The 23,902-nt window shown below is 41.7% G+C and overlaps 1 protein-coding gene across 3 annotated transcripts in view; it reads right to left on the bottom strand.

Annotated features, from left to right (window-relative positions):
* b4galnt4a (beta-1,4-N-acetyl-galactosaminyl transferase 4a) overlaps positions 1 to 23,902 on the bottom strand; it is a 225,297-nt gene that overhangs the window by 138,181 nt on the left and 63,214 nt on the right. The window lies entirely within an intron of this gene.

Raw genomic sequence — 23,902 nt, 5'->3', positions numbered from 1 at the left:
TGGTGTGAGTGAGTGGAGGCGGGGCTCATTTGCATATTCATAGAACTGCGTATACTAAATGAGTCAAGGTTGTAGAGTTACATTCAAGTTATTTTAAGGCATAAATCGTTTTTTCTCAAGGAAAAGAACGCTTAAATATGTAATTGTAGTTTAGTCAGTTTAGTTTTATGGGATGATATGACTGACTACTGGGGCATTTTAAACAAGTCAGCTCACTCTGTGGCTGTTTTGTTTACAGCTATTTCTAGTCTGAGTACAGCATTTACTTGAATGTGGAAATATGGACATCTTTAAAAGTCTTTGTCATACATAAACTTCAAAAACTCTTTTGAGGTTTAGTTGTTTGTTTTCAAGCAATTTTAAGTTGTTTTTTCTTTCAACTTAGCATGTTAAGTTTTCATTGCCTCAACTAGTTTGCAGGGGTGTGAAGTAACGAATTACAAATACTCACGTTACTGTAATTAAGTAGTTTTTTTCAGAAATTGTACTTTTTTGAGTAGTTTAAAAATTGTTTAATTTTACTTGTACATTTTAAGTGATGTATCGGTACTTTTTCTCCGCTATTTTCCTTCTGTTTGTGGTCGTTACTCGTTACATGCTTGTTTTAATTTAATTTTATTTTTATCCATTAACGTGATTGGATCGAGTAATCGGTCTCGTGACTGTCATCAAGTCAAATTAAGTATAGAAAACTTTAACCGCCTATTCCTGCTGTTACTCGTGACTGCTGTGGAAGTGCATTCACGCATCAATTCAATCCAGATATCAGCGTCTTCCTCTAATATGCTAAGGTACATTTCACATTTCTGCTTAATAGGATATTTATATAGGCTGGCCTGTGCAGGGCCTAACATTTGGTCTGAGGTTGGGGGTATTGCGTGACGAGTTCATAATGCGGTGAATTTCCGCTCCCATTTACTTCACAATCACATTATAGAGAGACGCGCGTCATGATCTGTGCACTGCCGCGTCTCGCGCTCACCATGCCGCCAGAGTCAGAATCAGTGCACTCTATGAACCATGGCGATAACTTGAACTGCATTTCTGTCAGTGCGTGACTACAGCTCGTTAATAAACAACGTTTTTTGATTGATCCATTACAATCTGTCTTCATTTAGCAAGTGCACTTGCGCAAAAACATTTTTCATGTTCAACTTTTGTTTTCTTGTGTGTGGATGCTGCTGATAAAACCGCTTCGCCGAGACTACAAAGAGACATGCATTTGTATGTGTGTGTGTGTGTGTGTGTGTGTGTGTGTGTGTGTGTGTGTGTGTGTGTGTGTGTTTGTTTGTTTCTTTGGTAAAAGTTTCCTGGATATAACTTCCCTATTTAATACACAATTTTCCTTACAAATTATATTATCAGCATTACAATGTGAGTAAATGTAGCCGTGTAAAATGTAAGGGATGATGCATGCCACCCTTCTAGAACAATGTGCATTTACGTTTACATTGTAACATATTTAAAAGCATGGAATTAAAGTGTGTATTTAGTGTTAGCTCACTATCTTAGCCTTTTTCAGTGCATTAGGTGGGGTAATCTGATAATATTAGTGATTCTCATTTATCAAAAGACTAACATTGGTACTGTTTTGTAGAGAAATTGGGTATTTTTTAATCTTTCTATTTAACCCACCTCATGGTGTGTGATGCTGAACTATCATATGAGCTTCTAAAGGTTTTTGAATTCTTTGCACAGTTATGAATATTGATATTTTATGTGCAACAATAGCATGCTCAGCCTAATTTTAAATGCTTTTTCCCCCAAATAATATGATTTAAATGGTGATGAGTGTACTGATTTGATGCATTTTAAAAAGATGGATGATAGATATTCTTCAATCTTTCTGACAAAGAACAAAATATAATGTGAATTACAGTATGTGCATTTTTTTTATTATTTATAAATTGTAAGACACAGTGTTTATTATAAGGGGTAGAATCCGAAGCTCAGTACTCACTACTCACTACTCAGGGGTACTTTTAAATAAGCTACTTTTTTACTCTTACTCAAGTAGTTTTTTGGACAAGTACTTTTTACTCTACTCACACTACATTTTTTGGAATGTAATGGTACTTTTACTTGAGTATGTTTTTTCAGTACTCTTTCCACCACTGCTAGTTTGTAAGTTGAACGACAGATCAAACGATAGATGCTGGTTCGTCAGCCATCTTATGCACAAATAATTTTCACATTTGTCAAATTTGGTAAGTAAATATTTTGTTATTTTTTTATAGTTTATGTTTTAACAGGAAGCAACTCAATTTCAATGAAGTTTTGGGTTAGCATGTTGCTAAGCTAACTGCACGTGACTGAACATTTACATTTATTCATTTAGCTGACGCTTTTATCCAAAGCGACTTACAATTGCTATATTTCAGAGGTCGCACGCCTCTGGAGCAACTAGGGGTTAAGTGTCTTGCTCAGGGACACATTGGTGTCTCACAGTGGATTCGAACCTGGGTCTCTCACACCAAAGCCATGTGTCTTATCCACTGCGCCATCACCACCCCTAAGAAAGAAACATAAAAACACATCTCCCACAGATATACAGTACATACTGGATTATACAGAACAATTTTAAGTTCCCTTTCGAAGGGAACTCAACAATACGTCAACGACGCTATGGGGAACGCCTCAGGCGTGACAGGTGTCTGAAATCACTATCAAATCACGTCAATCATATTGACCGGCGACAGCCCGTGAATCATTAGCGTGAATGATTAACGTGCGACCTGGAAGTATAAAGGGGCGCCTTGCAAACATGACAAACCATCTCATCGTCTTCAGGGACTGTCTGTTTGAAAACGCTACTCAATGAAACGGTAAGAAAATGAAATGTACAGCACACAAGTGTGTTTTTTCCTGCCTGGGAGAAGAGCGCGCACGAGGGGTTCTCGAGGGAATCCTCTGTGTGAACTGTGAGCGTTTTTCTCTTAAAACGCTCCGCTCTCGTCTGGCCCTCTTCTCGAGTGAAGGGGGTTCAACGTCTGGTCCGCGTGGTCCCGCTCGTGCCGAGGCAGAGCGGCGACTTGCATCATGGGCTTCCAGATAGAGCTCATCGATCATCTTGAGAGTCCTGTAAACCTCTCAAATGATTCGACGTCTGACGAGGGCGAACTGCAGGCACCAATGGTTTCCTGCAGTTGCTGCTCTTCAGGACGAGCAGGAGATGGCTGAGGAGGTTTATAATCAGGTAGATCCTGAACCCTCTCAGCCACCCTGCCCCGTGTATGCAGACCTGGTGGATGTTGTGGAGCGCGCCGCCAACAGGCTGTAGCTGCCATGGCGACGCGCTAGAGGAGAGACCGCTCGCGGTAGGCTTGGCGATCGGTTTCTCCCCTGCCATACACACCAGCTCAGGTGAGCCTTCCATTCCTTCCTGATCTTCACACGGAGATCGAGAGGGCATGGAAGAGCCCATACTCTGCCAGTATTCACCGACATCAGCGGGTTAATTTCGCTGATGTTGAGGGGGTCGCAGAGCATGGGTATGTGTCGATGCCGCCCATTTGACGAGTCGTTTGCGAACTATCTCGTGTCTGGGCAGGCGTCGACACTGAGAGCTCCAACCCTGCCATCCAAACCGCTAAAGTCAACAGCACGTTTGAATGGCAGAGCATACACGACAGCGGTTCAGGCTGGTGCTTCCCTGCACACTATGGCGGTGCTGCAGGCATATCAGGCCGACCTGCTGCAGGATCCTGCATACCGCTGAGATCCGGTTCCACACCCAGGCAGGCGGGAGGGCCTGGCCCTTCACGGTCCGAGGACCGTAGACAGGGCCAGAGAGCCAGTGTCGCCTCTCGTGCGCCCCCTCCGTGGAGGAACAGGGCGCAGAAGAGGCGTGACTCCCGCAAGAAGAGGGATCTGAGGGAGGTTATCCAGCACAAGCGCACACAGTGTCGCCTATGGATAATCTCCCCGGAGGGCTTCATTAAAAAGAAATCCAGCCCTCTCCTCTCTTCTGACTCCCCAGACGTTCATTACATCAGGCCTGGGGCTGGGCCTATGATAAGAACGATGTTCCAATGGCCCGCCTAGGCTTGGCTAGTAGAAACGCCTCTTTCAGGCATGTAAAGTGGTGGACCCCAGGGTCATAAAGAACTATCTGGCGAGTCTTCACTCCGCACGCCGCAGGTGAGCTGACTGGTCTTTTAAGAGTAATTTTTTGTGAATTAAAATTCCGAGATGTATCTCTCTACAGACCTCGTTCCCTGTATAGAGCTATGGGGTCATGTCAAGGTAATAAGGTAAGAGAAGTTTCCTGGATCATTAGGGCCCTGAAGTTCCCCGTTAGGTGGCCAGAACGATAACTATGTTAGCCTTCGGGCTGTTAGCCACCTCAGGGTAGAGTAGTTGGTCTCTCTCTTAGAATTTTTTACTTAGAGTGTTGACTGACGCTAGAGCTTCAGATAGATCTTATGTCCGGCCCACGGGTCCGTTGACTTCTTCCTGAGTATTTCGCCCCTTGAGCTCTGTTTGGGTTTCATTAGGCTGAGCGATTCTGCAGCCCTTTGTATGGAATAATACAGACTATATTCTTTAGTAAGGCTGTGGCTCCTCCGAGCCCTCAGATTGATCTATGCTTGCAGGCTGGCCCTCACCAGGGCCGCCTCTGTAGCTGGCCTAGGCTGTGCCAGGGATATTAGAGGCGCTCTGCTAAAAGTTTTAACATTTCTTCCTCTGACCCTTCACTGTGTGAATGTTGGTTTCTAGCATCCCTGTATAAACAGCCTCCTCCCGTGGGAGTCGTTAGGCCAAGGCCCGCCCCCTTCTCTGCATTCTGGGGTGACTAGAGTAATGCAGCGTGGTGCTGAGGATGGTTTGTAAGGACATGGTAGGCCTCAAACAGGCCTCCGTGGTATATATGTCTTTATTGAGCAGGGTTAGGCCGTCTTTCGCTTCACGAAGAAGACTGGGTTTCCTGCCCGACCCTGCCATGCAGAACTGGCCTAGCGATTTAGGCCGTCAGTTTAGGCTTCACTCACCTCGCTGAGCTACTGCTCGAGCGCTAGGTTGTAGGTGGTTGGCTTTCATTCAAGCCCCACTCCCCTAGGTTGGGCACAGATACATTTCTGTCACCCCTAGAGCCGCTTGCAGGCCCGCACCCTGATAACCTCAGGGTGAGGTGTGAGTATTCCCCTGTGATACAGGGTAGGTCTGAGCACTTCACTCCCAGTTCTGTTTTATCCCACCTCGCACCACTATGGCTCGGGTCGAGTATGAAGTAAGCTTCACTTCTTCTTTGGTCGAAGTACGCTCCCCTGAAGCCAGAGCATTGCCCTGAGCTGACGCCCATGCATAGATGGTAGGCCCCTGGGGCCTCCGTTGAGGCAGAGTGGCGTATGTTGTACTCCCCTTGTTTTAAGGGTGCTAGCTTTCTTGCGGAGTACACTGCAATGGGCAATGTGATTAGGCACCAGGATGCTGTAGGCGGCCATTAGGTAGTAGGCCTCAGCAGGCCTCCTTGATTGGACAGCCCCCCAGAGGGCACTGTAGGCCAGCTCACTTTACGTGGCTGGCCTTGGTGGTTCGGGCAGTTGACTCACTGATGGGTAGTAGGCCTTAAACAGGCCTCCTCGGAGGTGAGTCCCAACATTGTGGGACATACCTTATAGCGCTACTGGAAGCCCATTAGTGAATTATGCTGTGTAGTATGGTTTCCAACAGTGTACTTTATGGCAGAATATGACTTGCTATTAGCTAGTAGGCCCGACCAGGCCTCCCTGATAGGCGAGTCCCCAGCTGGCTGGCCTTAGCAGGCCACCTTATACTTTCACCCGGACTCAGGGCTCAAAGCTACCAGTGAGTTCCCACAGATAGTGGTGACCAGGTGGTAGGCCTCACCAGGCCTCCCTGAAGGTGAGCTCCCCACATACTGTGGTTGTAAGGTAGCAGGCCTCTCTTGGCCTCCCTAAAGGATCAGGTAGTAGGCCTCTCCGGGCCTCCCTGTAACGCTCCCTAGTGGTGCTGGGTTTATGAAGCTAGTGGTCTCTTGCTATCAGTTTCAGCTAGCCTTAATAGGCAGCTGCTGAAGGCGAGCTTGCGCCCTGGCTCGCTAAAGTGTTCATTCTCTGCTAAAGTTGCCCTCCCGGAACCTTTTCTGCCTACAGCCTGGTTTGCCTATCAGGCAGACCTTGTGCTCCCCTCATGAGGGTCTCTTTGAGCATGCGGCTGCCTGAGTCTGGTCAGACGGTCGTAGGCCTCTCGTGAGGCCTCCCAGTTAGATCAGCCCTTAGGCCTTCACAGGCCTCCTCAGTGTTTTGAAACACAGACACTGGGTTGATCCGTGGATCGAGTAGAGAAACTCCCCTCGCTGGCAAGGGTCGGAAAGCACTATGCTGAGTCATACTCTCCGGGATATCCCGTCTCTGAGATCCGGGCCGAGTGGTTCACTGCCAGCTTCGCAGTCCCTCGGGTTGGATGCCTTAATTAAGGCATTTGTCCAGAGGCTCTGTCTTCAGACAGACAGGATTTGGCCAGACTAAGTGTCTATGTACTGGCGCCAGGTCAGGCCGTCCTGGTGGCATTTCGGGGCAGAGTACGTTCCCCTGAATAGTGACTGGCTGGGGTTCCCTTGGGTTCCCTGGCCACATTCCCTAGAAGGGACCCCTTCTAATTGGAAGCTGAGGTTCCAGGCCCGGAGCCGGCCCAGGTAGACCTTTCATTTAACCATGTTTATGAAGGTTTTTCTGTGAGGCTGTAGCTTGGGCTATGACCGTAGGGAATGCTGTCACTGACAGCCCAGTGTGACCTGAGGGTGAGTGGTTCTAGCGTTTCATTTGAAGTTGCTGGTTCTGACAGTTGTCACTGCCACTTGGCATGCACTCCCCTTAGCATGGCGGCGTTGGTATATCGTTCCCCATAGCGTCGTTGACGTATTGTTGAGTTCCCTTCGAAAGGGAACGTCTCAGGTTACGACTGTAACCTATGTTCCCTGAGAACAGGGAACGAGACAATACGTCTCCCTGCCATGCCGCGGGGCTTGCCTACCGTACAGTCCCTTCAGACGATAAGGTGATTTGTCATGTTTGCAAGGCGCCCCTTTATACTTCCAGGTCGCACGTTAATCATTCACGCTAATGATTCACGGGCTGTCGCCGGTCAATATGATTGACGTGATTTGATAGTGATTTCAGACACCTGTCACGCCTGAGGCGTTCCCCATAGCGTCGTTGACGTATTGTCTCGTTCCCTGTTCTCAGGGAACATAGGTTACAGTCGTAACCTGAGACGTTTTCCTCTCAGTATTCTTATTGAATGATTATATATATTTTTATATTTATGACATTTTTCTTGTCTCCATCTTAGATTTATTGTTTTCTGAGCATCTGATGCCGTGAAAAGCAAGGTATTGTAGGAGTAAGCATAATTAGGAAGGCCACCTTTTGGAAATGCCTTCTCAATGTCAGTGCGTCTGCGATGTTGCCTCCGTAGGCAACTAACTAGGTCTTGCAACAGAGTAACTGTATCGCCTTACCTTGAGCTCTAAAAAGTTTCATGATGAATGTGTTGAACCAAGGGCTATTTGTTGAGATGGTTCAGAGATCAAGAACTTAGTGGTAGACTGCAGAGAATTAAGATACTCAAAGTTGAGTCTGTTGAACTTTAAGACAAGTCTGAAAAGTCAAGAATATAAGGTGAACTGAAAATGAGAATTCAGTAACCGGGGATGCATTCAGACTGACAACTTGAACTGAAGGTGCAAAGAAATCCAGAGATAGAAGCAAGAGGTGGAGGTGGACACTGATTATGCTAAGACTTTGTGTGGGTGGACAAGAAATGCAAGCAACCAATGCCATTTCCCAGACACATATTGCATGACTGAGGTGTAATTTAGGTGGAACAAACTGTGTGGCAATAGTTCAGGGTTTATTAAATATATAAAAATAAATAATCACATTTAATAATAGTATTTCATTTAATATTAAGGTTTGGGGGGTCTTTAAATAACGCAATTACTAAATTAATGTAAAATTACACATATTTTATTAATGCAGTTCACAGCCGGGATATAATTGCATATAACCTTTAATCAAAAAGATTTAGTATGAGCAGTTAAAAGAGTATCAATCTGCAAATGTTGTTCAGTAGTGAGACAAAAGAAAAGAAAAAAAAATAACAATGGGAAACATGCTTTCTTTGAAATGTAAGGGAAAAACATGAAAGCATGCAACTGTCCCACAGGAATGAAAGACAATGCCGACCTTAAAAACATGCATGCAACGGCAGAGCAAAGGAGCGAGGGAAAAATAAACGATTAAACTGAGATTTTTACATCAATTATTCATCATGCTTAAGCCTTAGTGCTGCAAGGCTGCCAAATCTCATGTCAATGTTTCTTTGCCTGGTACTTCAAACAAGTGAGACTACCAGAAAAAAATATCCGTTACTATTTTTGTATCTTTAGAGAGCTTTTTTATTTTCTGCTCTTGTTAAACTTTCCTGGATAAGGCAACAGTGTTAAATCATTAGCATCTCCAGCTCTGTGTGTGCTGGTTCAATCTGTTGACTGTGGTTATGCTGAAAGATAACAAACACTGTTTGTATATTCTTAATAGCTATATAAGTAATCTATAATAAAAGAAGCAAAAAAAAATCCTACAAATGTGGTGCAGTGGTGCTACATGCTTAACACAATTGAGCTTTGCATGTGAAAGCTTCTATATTTATCAAACTGCATCTCAAAACAATCACAAAACTCAAATGTGCACTAAATTCATAGTAAAAACAACGTTCCCCCACACTTTATGGACTTCATTTTACATGCATAAAGTTGTTTTTGCTGCTGGCCTGCTGTTCTCCACAGGTGTTCGCATTGACATTTCTATTAATGATGATGTTTCACTTGTTGTGAGTGTTATTTAACCTTTTAAAACATCAATACAATAGTATAAATTATTACTTTGTTACACATCCTCTTATATTTTTGATTTATAAATGAATAACATATAAATAATAGCTTTCTCCATTTACTGAGCTAGGGAGAACAGAACAAAATAATGATTAAATACAAAGTATCATAAATAAACACATTTTAATATGGTAACTATGACTTCTGCCGTAGTTATTAAACAATAACTTTGAGTTAGAGCCTACACTGAATACTAAAAAATAGTCAAAAAATAGTCAATATGAAAACTATAATATATACTACTATTTAAAAGATGTATTAAGTAAATTAAAATAATAATATTCATAAATATTATATACATTAATGCATATGAATTGTTTTAATTGAATTGATCAAAAGTGACATTGTTACCAAATTCTATTTCAAATAAATGCTGTTCTTTTGAACTTTCCATTCATCAATAAAAAAAGGGTAAAAACAATCAAAAAAGGTATCACTGTTTCAACAATAATAAGGCCATATAATATAGATCATAACAGGTCTCGCAGGTAAGAAGTGGATTATCCTTCACCTGAAATGTTTGTCTTTTCATCCTGAAATGCGAGGCACATGTTGATCACAATAATTAGGAACCACAGTTCCCCTTCACTCGATTGGGATGTTCTCTTTTATTCTGTAATACTTTTTTGCAACTTTTTGTCAGGGTTGAATGCAGCCCTGGTGTGAGTGAGTGGAGGCGGGGCTAATTTGCTTTTTCATAGAACCTTATACTAAATGAGACAAGGGTGTAGAGTTACATTCAAGCTATTTTAAGGAAAGAACCCCTTAAATAGGTAATTTTGATGATCAAAGATGAGTTTTAAGGGATACATTTATTGACTACAGGGTGACTTTAAGCAGCACAACTGCTTCCAACATTGATAATACTAATAATAAAAATATTACTTAAGCAGCAAATCAGCATATTAGAATGATTTCTGAAGAATCTTGGGACACTGGAGTAATGATGCTGAAAATTCAGCTTTGCATCACAGGAATAAACTCTATTTTAAAATATTTTAAATAAAAAATGTTGTTAAGTTGCAACAATATAACTATTTTCATTGTATTTTTTTTTTTGTATTAAATAAAAGCATTGAGCAAAATATACTTCTCTCAAAAACCTTTCTTACCTAACCTTTGCTTAAGCTTTTGAACTTAAAACTTGTTTAACTTTTTTTGAACTTAAGCTTACCTACCACACACTTTTGAAGAGTATTGTACTTGGGAAGACAGTGTAACTATCCTGAACATTTAAGTTATGGCACATTAGCTTAAAACAAGCTCTTGTAAAGACTCTTCACATCTCTGACAGAGCCATCACCAGAGCTTGAGCATTAATCATTGACCTTGTCCTCTGCCTAGCCCTGAGAACCTCTTCAGAGAAGGAAGAGCCCGTGAGGATCCACCCACAAGGGCACTGAAGTAAATTGGTTTCAGAGCCTCAATCCCGTCCTCATTCTGGTCATGAATTAGAGGAATAGGGCTCTCTGGGGTGCCTGCAAGCCACCGAGCTTTCTTACACAGCATAGTTTGGCACGACAGCTGACTGCTCTATCCCACCGGAACCTCCCGGACAACCTGTGCTGTCCTTCCCTGGGTTTAGCCCATTAGCTGCAGGGTTTATGGAGCATAAATGAAGAACGAGTCTGAATCACGAGGAGCCGATCAGCCCGGGGGTCCAATGCATTCTTTGACCTTTGAAATAACCCCCAGTAAGGGGTCAATCAGAGCCAGTGACATCTCCAAATTCCTCATTCTTGCTGATAAATTGGAGACGTCAGTATAAACAGATGGGATAAAGGAATATAGGGCACCTAAGAAGAAGATATATTTTCAGAGCAAAAGAATGAGCAAGAATTCTTCACGGTCACTGGTTTGCTGTCATTGGTTTAAGCACTCCAATCTTCTCAAATAATTTCTCTAGAATGAATCAATTATTCCTAGATCTACTACTAGAGTGTAGTGGGAAAATCTTTTTCTGCCCTGTGGCATGTGGGTTTGTGTAGAAACAAGATTTCATCAGATGCTGAGATAGATCTGTCACCAAAGTAATTTTGTGTTAACCAGGGTGGAACGCACATGCAAGCCGTATTACAAATTTGAACATCTAAAATATAGCATTTATGTTTGTTAAAGGCCCTCATGTTATGCAATTGAAAAACTGCGGTGCGGTTGAAAATGTTGCCCCGCTCTGGTTTCCTCGACAATCTACTTCCAAATTTTTAAAACAATGTTATATATTATGATGACTTGTCCCCTTAAATTATCCCAAATGTTTTCAACAATGTTTAAATCCTGCAGAGACTGTGTATAATGGCCTGTGTCATAGCATCGGCTGTCAAAGACATCCTGTCCGCGTCACCCTTGAATTTCTGGATTTACTTCCATAGAAACCATGAAGACGCTTTAATATATTATGCATTTTATTAGAAAGGTAAGCAACTGTTTGGATACTTTTATCGACAAAACTAATCATTGTTATATAGTTAAACATGGTTAGTTTTATTGTTTGTATCTCTTGTTTTCTTGATTTAGTTACCACAAGTAACTTGTTTGTATCATGACTCAGAGACAACACTATTTTGTGAAGTGGCTAACAACACAATCAGAAAGAGCTTTATTTGTAGTAACCGTAATACAAAATTTTCTCCACTATACAATATCTTAAAATGAATTGCATGCCATTTAGCAACAAGTCATCCAGCTTTTATTAAAATGATATTCTAATATCGATCTAGCTTGCTGCAGTGTGCAACGAGCATTACTCAATTTTAATTGGTCAAATAAAGTGACCTGTTGTCACGTCCATGGGTGGACGAAGAAGATGAAGGTAGGCGTAGATACAAAATAGCAAAGGCTTTATTCCAAATGGTAAATACTCAAACAAACGGAACAGTGCTAGGGCACAAACAATAACCAGCAATGAAAAGGAGTGAGAGGGGAACTTAAATACACAGATAATGACAAGGACAACAGGTGACGGAGAAGATGATTAGGGTGATGAGGCGCAGGTGCAGGTGATGATGACAGGGGATTTTGGGAAGTGTAGTGAAGACACAGACAAAGAAGGCGGTGAATGTGACGTAACTCCCCCCTCCCACTAGGCGCGACCCGAGCCGTACAAGACAGAACACGGGAGCGGGGGTGGGCATCCTGGAGTCCGTGACGGGAAGGAGAACCGGGTGCAGCAGGACGGACTCTAGGATGGTATAGGCGGCCATGGCGGACCAGACTGGTCAGGGGGCCATGGCGGAGAAGGAGACCACCCCTCGGGTGGCCCTGGCGGAGACGACCCCTCGGGCGGCCAGGGCGGAGCAGGACGTGCAGGCGGCCAGGGCGGAGCAGGATGTGCAGACTGCCAGGGCGGAGCATACCCTACAGGCGACCACGACGGTGAGGACCCTTCGGGCGGCCGTGGCGGTGAGGACCTTTCGTGCGGCCGTGGCAGTGAGGACCCTTCGGGCGGCCGTGGAGGTGAGGATTCTTCGGAAGACCGTGGCGGTGAGGACCCTTCGGGCGCACGTGACGGTGAGGACCCTTCGGGCGGCCGTGACGGTGAGGACCCTTCGGGTGGCCGTGGCGGCGAGGACCCTTCGGATGGCCGTGGCGGTGAGGACCTTTTGAGTGAGCGTGGGCTCTTGATCGCCCACGGCGAGGGCCTACTCCCCCCCCCCCCCAAATATACTTGGGGTAAATGAAAGCCTCAGAGCTTTGAGATGGGCAGGATCAGCGATGAAGAGGACTTTGAGCTGGGCAGGATCAACGGGCTTTGGCGCAGGATCAACGGGCTCTGGCGCAGGTCAACGGGCTCTGGCACTGGACGGGACCAGCGGTGAGGGCTCTGGCGCTGGACGGGACCAGCGGTGAGGGCTCTGGCGCTGGACGGGACCAGCGGTGAGGGCTCTGGCGCTGGACGGGACCAGCGGTGAGGGCTCTGGCGCTGGATGGGACCAGCGGTGGGGTCTCTGGCGCTGGACGGGACCAGTGGTGAGGGCTAGGGGCTGGACGGGATCAGTGGTGGAAGCTCTGTGTCCCAGTCTATAAACCAGTCTTCATGCTCCACCAAATTTCCCACTGGCACTGCGGGCATGGTGTGAAGCTCAGACTCGGCAGGGCCCACAGTGAGGGAGGATCCACAAACCCATAAGGCGCGGTCGATGAACTTGAAAAAAGAGAGGTGGAGATCTCCCAACAGCAGCATCTGGGCGAGTAGTCGTCCATCCCATTCCAGAACTGCAGTTTGAGAGACTCCTCACCCCAGTTCATATCTTGGAAAAGATCGAGATATACCTCCACATAGTCCTCTACTGATCGGCCGTTTTGTGAAACAGAGTCTTCATAGTCTTCATATCTTTTGGGCTGGTTATTCTGTCACGTCCGTGGGTGGATGAAGAAGATGAAGGTAGGCGTAGATACAAAATAGCAAAGGCTTTATTCCAAACGGTAAATACTCATACAAACGGAACAGTGTTCTAGTGCACAAACAATAACCAGCAATGAAAAGGAGCGAGAGGGGAACTTAAATACACAGATAATGAAAAGGACAACAGGTGACGGAGATGATGATGATGAGGATGATGTGGCGCAGGTGCAGGTGATGATGACATGGGGTTTATGGGAAGTGTAGTGAAGACACAGACAAAGAAGGCGGTGAATGTGACACCTGTATAAGTAGTAATTCAGCACTTGCGGCTGTTTTATTAGAATAAAATAAAATAATGTGAATTTAAGTGATTAAACATAACTGTAACAAAGTTCAATTTCAGGAAAGAAGGAACTGAGACGTTAAACGTATGTTTAATCGTAAAAAAAACAACAAAAAAAACAAAGAGCGGCACTAGCATGCTCATGCACGACAACTCCCATGATTCCACGCTCATACAAGGCCTCATCATCAAGCTACACCTTTTTTATTGTTTTTAAAAAGCAACCTCTAGCGGCAAAACTTACATTATGTGCCTTTAATTTGAGCTAGAAATTGCAGTGAATTGTAATAGGTACATTTTTGGAGTCTTGTCGAAATGTATATATAGAGCGACATTTTTACAATGAGCCTAGGTTGTACCTTGTACCTTTATACTTTTTACTACCCTTTTCCAAGTCCATTTAAAATTATTTAAGACATCACTTTAAATATCTATCCACAAAAAAATCCTGTTTTCTCAATGCGTGTTATAACTGAGCCAAAACTGCACCCTCGGTGTTTCATTGTGTGGTATAGTACAGTAGTTATGCCTGCTTAGTGACAGTGTAATCTCACAATTGAAACAATTACATTTAAACAAAGCTTATTGAACCCCCATGACCTAATTATCCTCTTTCCCACAACACAGCTATTAAAAATACCATTTAGGCAATTAGTTAGACCTATTGGTATATATGTAAAGCTCATTAAGAGGTGTCTCATGGCCCCATATAAGCCTTATTGACCTCACAGCAGAAAGGCTCAGATATTGATTTAACACGTCATCTGTGCTGGCCAAACCTATATAGACTGCATGGTCGCCTTTAACCGCCACTGACGATGATTGACTAACTACTTTTACATCAGTGTGCTTGAGGAAGACTGCCTGCTTACAGCAAATGGCAACCTAAAAGCATAAGCTTATTTATTGGGCAGGCTGGAACTGGAAACATCGGTCAATGCCAGAGTGACAGATGGTGTGGCAGGCCACCCCATTGCCCGTAAAGCATACGCAAGGCTGAAGAGCTTTATTTTTATGCCAGCAAGTTTTAACAGTCAAGCTCAAAATATTCACTGCAAAAAGCTTTGAGTGGGTGAAAAGACACCAAAGTAATTAAAAGCTGGTGAACCCTGAACATCAGCTTCCATTTTAGGAAATCACCTGAAATTCTCTCAACAGAACCAATGATTTGTCCACGTAATGCACACAGCAGAAACCTTTAATTGGAAACACAACTGTAGACATGTAGCACATGGACATGAAAAACTGGGAGAAATTAGTGATTGTGATTTTAAGGTAATGACATTCTAACAGTTTTGTGTGGGGGGACATTAAAGGATTAGTCTCTGGACTCAAACCCTAGAAAAAGACGAATCATCAACCATCTCCCTTGTGCCCTTGAGGAAGGTGCTTTTTGGTCCAGATGGACAGTGTCCAAGGAAATCTATATTACCTGGAGAAAGCAATCCATTAAGGATAGTTGCTTTGCATCCGTGGAAGTACTTTCCAAAGTATGAGATTCATAAATATATAGTAACATATAAGTAAAGTATAGTAAATCATGTGATCTTGTCATGGCCAAAATGTATAGCTTCTATGTTCTACAATCTCTTAGTATTACTGTGAAGGTAAAACTAAAAGTTTACTGTTAAAAAAATAAATAAGAAAAAGCATTGTGGGTTAAGTCTCCCTGAGGTAAATTTTGATTCATTTGTTGCCATAGGAGAGGAAGAATTTTGCAAACTCGTTAATTCATCTAATTCGACAACATAACTACTGAAAGAGATGTTTCCAGAAGTCATAGATCCTCTTCTTAACATCATTAATTCGTCTTTGTCTCTAGGATGCGTACCAAAAACTTTTAAGCTGGCTATGGCTTGTTAAAAAAACGCAACTTGATCCTACAGAATTAGTCAATTACAGGCCGATTTCAAATCTACCTTTTCTGTCAAAGATACTAGAAAAGGCAGTATCCTCACAACTGTGTTCCTTTCTTGAAAGAAATGGTATCTGCGAGGATTTCCAGTCAGGATTTAGACCGCACCATAGCACTGAGACAGCTCTCATTAGAGTCACAAATGATTTGCTCTTATCATCCGATCGTAGTTGTATCTCTCTATTAGTGTTACTTGATCTTAGTGCTGCATTTGACACCATTGACCACAACATTCTCTTAAATAGACTAGAAAACTATGTTGGCATTAGTGGAATTGCATTAGCATGGTTTAAATCATATTTATCTGACCGCTATCAGTTTGTAGCAGTAAATGAAGAGATGTCTTATCGATCACAAGTTCAGTATGGCGTACCACAAGGCTCAGTACTAGGTCCGCTGCTGTTCACTCTGTAAATGCTACCTTTAGGAGATATCATTAGGAAACATGGAATTAGCTTTCAGTTTTATGCTGATGATACTCAGCTCTATATTTCTTCCAAACCTAACGAAACTCACCAATTCACAAAATTATCGGAATGCATAGTTGATATAAAAAATTGGATGACTAGTAATTTCCTACTACTAAATTCTGAAAAAACAGAGATTCTAATTATTGGACAAAAAACTTCCACACGTAATAACCTAGAATACCGTCTAACACTTGATGGCTGCTCTGTTACGTCTTCGTCGTCAGTTAGGAACCTGGGTGTGCTCTTTGATACCAATCTTTCATTTGAAAGTCATGTGTCTAGTGTCTGTAAAACCGCATTTTTCCATCTTAAAAATATATCTAAATTACGTCATATGCTCTCATTGACAAATGCGGAACAACTAGTTCATGCGTTCATGACATCAAGGCTAGATTATTGTAATGCTCTACTGGGTGGTTGCCCTGCACGCTTAATAAACAAACTACAGCTGGTTCAAAACGCAGCCGCTAGAGTTCTTACCAGAACCAGGAAGTACGACCTTATTAGCCCGGTTCTGTCAACACTGCTTTGGCTCCCTATTAAACATCGTATTAATTTTTAAAGTATTGCTGATTACTTACAAAGCACTAAATGGTTTAGCTCCCCAGTACTTGAGCGAGCTCTTAACGCATTATAGTCCTTCACGTCTATTGCGATCTCAAAGTTCTGGCAAGTTGATAATACCTAGAATATCTAAATCGACTGCTGGCGGTAGATCCTTTTCCTATTTAGCACCAAAACTTTGGAACAATCTTCCTAACATTGTCCGGGAAGCAGACACAGTCTGTCAGTTCAAAGCTAGACTAAAAACGCATCTCTTTGACCTAGCATTCACATAACACTCTATAGACTTCTATAATTCAATATTAGGCTGCTTAGATTAGGTCAGCCAGAACTGGGAACACTTCCCTTAAATCCTGATGTACTCGTTACATCATAAGAAGAATGGCGTCTACGCTAATTTTAGTGTCTTTGTTTATCCCGAGGTTTTCCCGCAGCCTGCCGGATCCAGGCCGTTTCCAGATCTGACGAAGGACTTTCGCCTGGCCCTGATGACAATGCAGTGCTGAAGTGCCAACTAGCCTCTCCCTATGGAGGATCCCTATACCACTCTACAGATAAAGCTTTGTGGAATTTTTCGGTTCGCGTACCTACCCAAAGTGATAAGATCAAATAAAATTCTGCATCAAAATTTATAGACAAGACAAGTAATTTGTTTAGGCATGGTTTGTAAGGAATTACAAACCTGCGCAAATATATTCAAACGCATATATCTATAGAATAAATTCTTAATGCGCGTGTGAACGCCATAAGGCGTCTATCACAGGTTCACGTTTAAAGTCTGTTTAGAGAGAACGGTGTCGTCTTAGCGGCCTCTAATTTAATAACAAATGATCATTTAGACGGAAGTGAATCAATCAAAACTAACTTTAGCTGGAAAAAACATTTTTCAAGAGCCACTATAAAACCAAACCAATCTCTGTTACCTTAAATGATATGTTTATCTCTGTAAAGCTGCTTTGAAACAATCTACATTGTTAAAAGCGCTATATAAATGAGAAAAAAAATGAAAAAGTCCTAACAATTAGGTAACCCATAATCTGAGGATTTAGTTTGGGATGTTGAATGTCATGCAGAGTTTAGCTCCAACCCTAATTAAACACACCTGAACCAGGTAATCAAGGTATTTATAAGTGCTAGAATCTTTCAAGCAGGTGTTGGAGATAAACTAAGCAGGACACTGGCACTTCAAGAGCAGGATTGGGCAATTCTGGTTTCGTTCATTACAACTGTGCTTTAACCAAGCGTGATCCAGGTTTACAACACTAACTTACAATTAGTGTACCTTATACTTTGGATGACACTTACAAGTTACACTGATCAAATGAGTCCTTGAATAATGTTTCTTCCTTTAATCTCTACCTCGAGATAAACATTATTCCAACTTGAACGCCTACACCTTGTCTTGAGGACAAATCTGAGTACATTACCTCAAGTTTCCTAGCTGGTTCTCTCTCATGTAAATCTTGACTTCCAGATTAATTTGGTCTTTCCTGACTCCCTTCATCTCCACTGCCTCTGCAGCCATAAATATTGTAGGAACTGCTTGTGAACCCAGAGACAACCCAACACCACAAATTCTGGTTGTGGTAGACATTTAAATTATCAAATGCGGTTATCGCCTAAGTGGACTATTACTTCTTCTAGATCCCAGTGACATCATCAACCATTAACAATTGCATGGATTTTTAGGCAATTATAAGAAGACAGAGGCCACAGACTGAATGAAACTATTGCCCATTTGCCTGAAGATAACAAACCAACTTTTGCAATAGCCAATAACTTTGTTCTGTTGGGGTGCATAAGGTTTATCCAGTACTCGACAAAGTGAGTAGCTCTTCAGATGTCTTGTTGTGCCAGACATTGACAGAAACGCAGAGCTCATGTACAAGGTCTCACCTGAAAGAAGTCCTCAGGGTCATTAAAATGGATGATCACCACGACTGACCTCCAATCCAGCACTATACAGTGCTGCCACATCAACCTTTGGAGTTATTTTCATAGGCAAGAGTATAAAAAGAGTAGAACAGATATAAAGTGTCATCCTTTACCCTCGTCCATCCAAACCTGCATTTCATCTGCAAAAGTCAAAAGGAGAAACAAATGCTCCTGCTCTATTCCTTAAAAGGGAACCATATAGTGACCATCCTCTGTCAAGCTCCAAAGAGGGAGTAAAGCACATAAATTCATAAAGACTACCTTCATGACACTACTTCTTTTCTACTTTTTTTGTTCTGTTTGTTTGACAGGCTGTGGTCACAGTAAAACTCCTTTTGTGTTCCACTGAAGAAATAAAGTGATATGGGGAACAGCATTGGTGTGGGAAATTTACAGAACTTCGATTTTTGGGCGAACTATTCCTTTAAAATTATGTGTTATAACAAAATTGTGAGCTATTCAAAGAAGTCTATAGGAAGATAAGCCTTTGAGTTGAGGGGAATTGGGAAAATATGACTAAATGAGTATACACATTTAGACAAAGCTATTCATTTGCTCTCAGGCAAGCTTGTAAATCACTACATCCTTAAATTACTGTATATAAAAAAAGTATTTCCCTCTAATTCTGTCTCTGGTGTGCTCTGGAATGGAGTCCACATGTCTCTGATATTTTCCATTCAAATCTGTAATTTTAGATATTACAGACTTTCTGATGGCCTGTCAGGACACAAATGGTACAGCTTGAAGACTTTTGTGAGATTTTCTATGAGAACAAAGATTGTCTAATAACGTATGAAATAGATGCATATATATATATATATATAACAGAATCCAAAAGAGTCCAATACATCCCTGAGGCTCCTGTCTCAAGGGCGCACACACACACACAAAAAAATACTCTGTTCTCTTTACCTTGAGTCTATGTTATTGGCGTAAGGTTGGAAATGTTCTCACAGCACAGCAGTGTACGGAGTATGCTGTGCTACCATGGAGACCAGTATCTGACAATACGATGCTATAGAGCCTACAGTGCTTTGCTAAAGTATTAGTAATATTAATTAATTTATAATTTAATGTGGCATTCGTTTGAGTCACAACTACAGGTGCACTGTAATTAGAATTTAATAGGCTAGTAAATTAATTCAATCTAAGTGAAAAAACAGCAAAGGACAAACATCAATGGAAAAATTCTAACTTACCAAATATTAGACTAAAAGTGCCATAGGACTAAATGTTTGCAAATACAGTATGCAGTTAACCGGTCTGCTATTTTAACAGTGGAATAAAATGTGACAATTATTACTGTATATTAAATTGTATTATATTAAGCTGTTATGTTTGTAATATTTTTAGAAGACATTTGAAAATGTTTTTTGCAGTGCCATCATGTACTCATCTTCATGTACATTTACAAAAAAATTTAAAGTTAGTCTGAAAAATAGTTACTACATGAAGTTATGAAAGCAGATGAACTCTGTACACCCATTTCAATTATTAAAAAAATCATAATCAAAGAAATGTATTAATATTCTGAAGTTGAACATTGTATTATTATATTATGAATTTTAACTAAACACTTTTTAAACTTCTGGTAACTCTACATCATTCTTAATCTTCTGACTGAAAGAAAACTGCTTAAAGGCAAACTAGTTCATGTAGAGCCTGTGTGTGACATTGAGATTATGAAGCAGAACTAAACAGCAGTAATGTATTCACAGCACAGCACAGCAATGATAGATTTATCTCCACACACATAAATCACTCCACCAGCACAGCATCTGTCACAGACTCTCTGTTTGTCCACATCATCTTCTGCAATCTCCATTCCATTATGACTTGATAAATCCTTCCCTCACAGCGTTAAAGCCATAGAATTAAAACACCTATGCTGTGGTTTGTCAAAAGCAATTTGCTTTTGAGTGCTGACATATTTTCTATCGAAACAGGATTCATAAATCCTACAACTTAAAGGAATAGTTCACTCAAAAATGAAAATTATCCCATCATTTACTTATCCTTAAGCCATCCTAGGTGTATACGACTTAATTTAAAACGATAGGAGATACACTATATTGTCAAAAGTTTTGGGACGTCTGCCTTTACATGCGCATGAACTTTAACGACATCCCCTTCTTAATCCATAGGGTTTAATATGGAGTTGGCCCACCCTTTTGCAGCTATAACAGTTTCAACTCTTCTGGGAATTTTTCTGGGAATTTTCGACCATTCTTCTAGAAGTGCATTTGTGAGGTCAGGCACTGATGTTGGAGGAGAAGGCTTGGCTCACAGTCTCTGCTCTTATTCATCCCAAAGGTGTTCTATTGGGTTGAGGTCGGGACTCTGTGCAGGCCAGTCAAGTTCCTCCACACCAAACTCGCTCATCCATGTCTTTATGGACCTTGCTTTGTGCACTGGTGCGCAGCAAACTGTTCCCACAAAGGTAAGAACATGAAATAGTCCAAAATGTCTTGGTATGTTGAAGCATCAAGAGTTCGTTTCACTGGAACTAAGGGGCCAAGCCCAACCCCTGAAAAACAACCCCACACCATAATCCCCCCTCCACCAAACTTTACACTTGGCACAATGCATTCAGGAAAGTCCCGTTTTCCTGGCAACTGCCAAACCCAGACTCGTCCATCGGATGGCCAGACGGAGAAGCGCGATTCGTGACTCCAGAGAACATGTCTCCACTGCTCTAGAGTCCAGTGACGGCGTGCTTTACACCACAGCATCCGACGCTTTGCATTGCACTTGGTGATGTAAGGGTCGGATGCAGCTGCTCTGCCATGGAAACCCATTACATGAAGCTCTACACACTGTTCATGAGCTAATCTGAAGGCCACATGAAGTTTGGAGGTCTATAGCTATTGAAAGTTGGTGACTTCTGCGCACCTCAGCATGTGCTGACTCTGACCCTGATTTTATGTGCCCTAAAACTTCGTGGCTGACTTGCTGTTGTTCCCAATTGCTTCCACTTTGTTATAGTACCACTAACAGTTGAACGTGGAATATTTAGAATTTCACAAATGGACTTATTGCACAGGTGGCAACCCATCACGGTACCACGCTTCAATTCACTGAGCTCCTGAGAGCAGCCCATTCTTACACAAATGTTTGTAGAAGCAGTCTGCATGCCTAGGTGCTTGATTTTATACAACTGTGGCCATTCAATGATTTCCCAAAACTTTTGGCAATATAGTGTATGTTAAATAATATCCTGGCTCTTCCCAGCTTTGTAATGGCGTTGAATATGGCCCCGAGTTTTTGAAGCTACAAAAAGCACATCCATACATCATAAAAGTAACCCATAGGACTCAAGTGGGTTAATAAAGGCTTTCTGAAGTGAAGATTTTATAAGCAAATGATCCATATTTAAAACTTTATAAACTATAACCACTGGCTTCCGGCAACGACTGTACGCGTGTTCACAAGAGAGTCGAGTTCCGGCGGAAGGTCAGCTCTGACCCAACGTATGACATAGCGTAAGCTTAAGTTAGAATTGACGAACGTGGAAGCCCATAGAATAGAGCAAAACAAAACTCCAGTCGTGAATTAGAAGTCTAAAATGATAATGAGGAGACCCTTCCGCCAGAACTGGACTCTCTCGTGAACGCATGTACACTCGTTGACGGAAGCCAGTGGTTATAGTTAATAAAGTTTTAAATACGGATAATTTGCTTACAAAAACCCATCACTTCACTTCAGAAGACCTTAATTAACCCACTGGAGTCCTATGGGTTACTTTTATGATGGATGTGCTTTTTGTAGCTTCAAAAACTCGGGCACTATTCAATGCTATTATAAAGCTTGGAGAGCCAGGATATTATTTAATATAACTCAGATTGTGTTCGGCTGAAAGAAGAAAGTCACATACACCTAGGATGGTTTGAGGGTGAGTAAATAATGGGATAATTCTCATTTTTGGGTGAACTATTCCTTTACTTTTTGTCAATCTGTACACTAGCATGTGACTTCAAAGCTAGCAGATATGGACTAAAAGTCACTAAAATCTCTTTTCGCTTAGTTTATATAGATATATGGCCGTGCAAACTGATTTCATTTGACACTGAGGGTTTATTGGTCTGGTAATGGGGAAAGCGTTTGGACTAGCTTGTGTGTGACACTGTGCTTGAGATGAAAGGTGCTAAAAGCCAGGCCTCGCTGTGCTGTAGGAGGAACAGAAATGCAGCGAAGGCACTTTTGAGAAACATCTTGGATGAGCGCAAAGTTCATCAATCATTTAAGCCAGTATGAACTGTATCGTATTCCCGACAGTATATTCTCATCTTTTAGAGGTTAAAATGACCTGATATGTCCTCAGTAAGTGAAATAAAGTCAACTTTTTTTAAGGATGCATCCATGTACTAAAAGAGCAAAAAGTGGAGTGTGTTATTTATTTTCACAGACACGTTGTGATCACTTCTTCATAGATACTGCAACTTCACTATGAATTCAGTTCGCTTTTACATTCACATTGCAACTGAATTTGAAAGTGGATTCAGATCTCTTTCTGGCCTCTAGTCAACTATTCTTCAAAAGAGTGGTGATTAAAGCAAAACAGGATATTTATTAAAAAATACTATTTAACAGCCCTGGCAATAATAAAGTATGTATTATGGAAATAATAGACTTTAAAAGAATATTCATGTGATTGGAAACTTAATTGCATGTTAATTGCAATTAAATGTAAATGTATTATAGTTTAAATTTATATTAAATGCAATTAGTTGAACTTCAGAGTGCTTATTTGACCCACTTCAGCAGGATTTCTTTATATGTAATTTCATAATTACTTATATTGTCTTTTAAATATGGTATGTTCTGCCAAATGTACTGACAAGCATTTATGGTAAACTACAATATATTTCAATGTCATTTCATTTAAAACTCATTTATATATTTGTAATTACAGAATTGTTATGATGAAGTTACAATTTAGTACATATTAACTTTAAATTAAATACTGAATCACACACTACAGTTCAAATTATAATCCAGTACTTTAGGCCGTGCGTCCACCAAAGCGTTTTTTCACGTAGCTGGCGTAAAATTCCAATTGTTTTCAATGGGAGCTCCGCGTTTTTTAAACGCCATGAGCGTAACGAGGCGCTGAGCGTGTATTTAACGCTCAAGCGCTGAGCGCCCGGCGTTTTTTACTGGTCGCCGAGAGTTGAAAAATGTTCAACTTTGGGTAAAACCCTGCGCTCATCACTGTCACTTTTTACACAGCCGTCCAATCACAGTGGAGGAGGGGCGGGACAAATACCACACGACCAACTGTCACAACATTCTTTCTGTACAACGACGTCAACCAGCCGAGCTAACCGAACAAAATGGATGAAAAATAAATTTTTAGTATGAAACAAAATTATCTGCGAAATCAGTTACAAGTAAACTGCTGCGGATATTCTGT

Source organism: Siphateles boraxobius, unplaced genomic scaffold, assembly GCF_051911475.1.
Source record: "Siphateles boraxobius isolate OS27281-9 unplaced genomic scaffold, OSU_SipBor_1 65, whole genome shotgun sequence".
Lineage (NCBI taxonomy): Eukaryota > Metazoa > Chordata > Actinopteri > Cypriniformes > Leuciscidae > Siphateles > Siphateles boraxobius.
Note: the sequence above shows the minus strand (reverse complement) of the source record. Positions and strands in the feature narration are given on the sequence as shown.